The sequence below is a fragment of the Brassica rapa genome, chromosome A04 (assembly GCF_000309985.2).
Source record: "Brassica rapa cultivar Chiifu-401-42 chromosome A04, CAAS_Brap_v3.01, whole genome shotgun sequence".
Lineage (NCBI taxonomy): Eukaryota > Viridiplantae > Streptophyta > Magnoliopsida > Brassicales > Brassicaceae > Brassica > Brassica rapa.
In genome coordinates, this window is record NC_024798.2 from 5,617,642 (window position 1) to 5,621,110 (window position 3,469).

Sequence of the window (3,469 nt, forward strand, 5' to 3'; positions counted from 1 at the left end):
AAACCATGGTGTGGGCATTGAGCTTGGTAGCCCTTGAATCTCTCCCAGGCTTCACTGAATCCTTCCAAGTTCTTCTGTTGAAAGCTGGAAATCTCATTTCTTAGTTTAGCAGTTCTTGAAGTAGAGAAAAACTTCTCCAAAAATACTTTCTTGCAGTCATCCCAGGTGGTGATTGAGTCGCTGGGTAGAGACTTCTCCTACTGACGTGCCTTATCCCCCAAAGAGAAAGGGAATAGCTTGAGCTTTAAGGCATCCTCGGACACACCATTAGTTTTTGACAACCCACAGTAGCTGTCGAACCTGTCCAAGTGATCAAACGGGTCCTCTACCGCCAAGCCATGATACTTGTTGTTCTCGATCACGTTGAGGAGTCCTTATTTGATCTCAAAGTTGTTGGCTGCCACAGCAGGTGCTCGGATTTCTAATATATGACCATGAATGTTGGGGCGGTCATAAGTGCCAATGGGTCAAGCTGCTCGCTGTGGGTGTTGTGGAACGTTGTTAGCTCTATTGGCGTTCGCATCATTTTGAGGTTGGTCTCCCATATCAGTATCCAATCTCTGCAAGTGAGCATGTTGCTCTTCTTCTCTTCTCTTTCTAGCACACTCTCTCTCTAAAGCTCTGATGTCTGCAACTCTTGGAACTAGGTTTGATGGACCCCTGCTCCTCAAGTTCGTACACCTGAAAGTTAAAGGGAGGTGAAGAAGGAGAATCAGTAACAAAAGAAAATAAAAATGACTTAGTCTCAAGCAAGTGACTGAATCTCAATGTTCAAATCTACTCAGAATTTGGCAACGGCACCAATTTGATGTTAGGAGTTTTCAAGGCTGGTAAGACAAATGATGTAGTATAAATTGTCGAACCAATTCTAAGGGATTTCAAAGCACTGAGAATGCAAGTACTTACTTAATCTAAGTGCAACCGAAGATTTAAAAGATTTCTAAACTAGTGATTAATGCAAATGCAGTTGCAGAATAATAAAAGCGATAAATGAAGTAACTTTCTTTACTAAGGGAAGAGATAACTCATGGACATAGGGATTAGAGCTTGGGTGATCAAGTTTTGAACAAAGGATGGCAAACGATCAATCAAACTATCAACCTTAAGCTTAGACACAATTCTAAACAAGCTCTATGTCTAGATGAATGTTCATTTACTAACACATTTCAAACATCAAATATCTTTGGTTGAATAATATAAAAGCAATCATTACTAACAAGTCTAATGGCTATCTTAGCACCTCTAACAACAAATGTCTTTGGCAAAGTATGTTAAAAGCTTAGAAGAGTTGTCTCAGGCATTTCATCAAACACCTTTTGGGTGGAAAATGCCTAAAGATCAACTTTTGAGAGGCCAACTCAGAAGATGCATTATGAATACGCTACTAGCAAGGATTAAGAATGATCACTAAAACATCCTAGGTCTAACCTAATCACCCTTAATCTCCCTAACCCATGAATTCAAAAGGTGATTACTCACTAATCTCCATGATTCCTCTTAAACCCATATTGAATTTCAGATTAATCATGTAGAGAAATGCAGAAAATCAATATGAAAACAACATGATTGCAATAACAAAATGATCAACTGATTCAAGGAGAAGAACTTTCCAAGAGGTTTTTGGTGGTTTTTCTTAAGATAAAAGATTATCTGCCTCCAATGGCTTACAAAAGGTACTTAAACATAGGTTTAGAAAGTGTAAAACGTGCATAACAAAATGACCAAAAGGCCCTTAATTAATCATAAGTTCAACCAAATAGACGACGCGCAGTGACTTTGGGTGGTCGCTCCAACACGTCGCTCGGGGATTCGGGAGCGACCTGGGGTGGTCGCTCTGGCAGGTCGCTCCGGGTCCATTTTTTGTATCCCCAGATGATAAAAGGGCGAGCGACTTCGTGGCGTCGCTCCGGTAAGGTCGCTCTGAGAGGTAAGGCACAACGACTTCATGGCGTCGCTCCGGTAAGGTCGCTCTCATGCACTGCTCGTCCAATGATCACCTTTATTACCTCTTTTGAGCTCCAAATGTCTCCAAGAACTCCATGTGGTACTTCAATACCTAATAAAGACTCATGTATGCAAAATAAAACCTAAACATGGCTAAATCCTAGTCTATATGATCAAAATGCACATGGGTGAATGGATAAAACAATGGAAATATGCAATATATCAAAAGACGAGTGAGTGTTGTACCTGAGTAGGAGTGGCGATCGTCATAATTAAGTGCCCATTGATACTTTGCGTGATAACGGGTGGTGTGGACCGACACCTTGTGATTCATAATGGCAATGTCCAACAATGATCAGGGCCTTCGGGCGATTTGCTAGAGCGAAGGGGCAATGTCCTGTTGATGTTCGGTGAGGCTCGCCTTCGGAGCAGAGCACGAAGAGCTTAATGTGCTGGGAGATATGGGGAAGATGCATAGCACATGGTGATTGAGGAGATTTGGATGGTGTGGGACAGTTTCCAGAGGTGGAGAGTTGGTCGACGGTTGAGGAGCAAGAGGCGATACAGAGAACCCCAAAGAAACCGGCTCTTCCGGCAAGACTCACAGATCTGAAGCTTGGGAAGGGTAAACCATTCCGGCGAGGGTACAATAGGTGAGCAACATGAGAGGCGTCGGATCTGGATTCCGAACTGGTGGAAATGCATTACGACCGCAGCGACGAGACGGCTCCTCGTTACAATATTCAATTTCATATTTATTTTGATATGATATCTAAATAAAAGTGTTTAAAATTTTAAAAACTACCTTTAATACTCAATTATATATAAATAAATATTAATTTCTTATGTTTTTCTTTTAAATTTTATTTCAGGTATATCCGAACCGAAATGATATAATCCGAATATGAATGACATATAGTTACTTTATGGGTTTAAAGAAGTAATACAAATCAGAACTAAAATTGTCGGGTTATATCCAAACCCGGCTCGTACGAAGAAGAACTAGGATGTGCAACAAATTAGAACCGAACACAAAATATCTGATCCAAACATCAATGGGTATCCAAACGCCTATGTCTAGATACAAATCTCGGGTGATTTCACTACAAGAAAAATGGGCTTTACTAGCGGATGAAAAAAGTTATCTAACGATTTAACAGCGGTTTAAGGAACGCTGTATCATCGCCCGTCATAGTAGGTATGACACATTAGATAAAACTTTTTCGCGGTGCTATCGTTTCTTCGGAATCGATAGCGCTTTTGTATTTGCAATAGTAACCTATTTAATAGCGCGTCATTAATGTTATTAGTTATATTATTAACAGCGTTTTCGAGAAGTTATTTTTAATTCATATATAGCAATTAATAGTTCCTGCTATATATATTATTTTGAAATCATAGCAGCTAATATTGATGCTATTATATAGCATATTTAAATAATTATAATATTTATATATTTCATTTTATAATTTATATATATTTATTTTTATATAGACTCGATTTTTTTTTGTCAGACATTATATTA

At 39.2% G+C, this 3,469-nt stretch overlaps 1 non-coding gene across 1 annotated transcript; it reads left to right on the forward strand.

Annotated features, from left to right (window-relative positions):
- LOC117133854 lies at positions 1 to 107 on the forward strand. Its single transcript, XR_004457895.1, has one exon. It is a non-coding gene; the product is annotated as a small nucleolar RNA R71 (small nucleolar RNA).
- Positions 108 to 3,469: the final 3,362 nt, after the last annotated feature.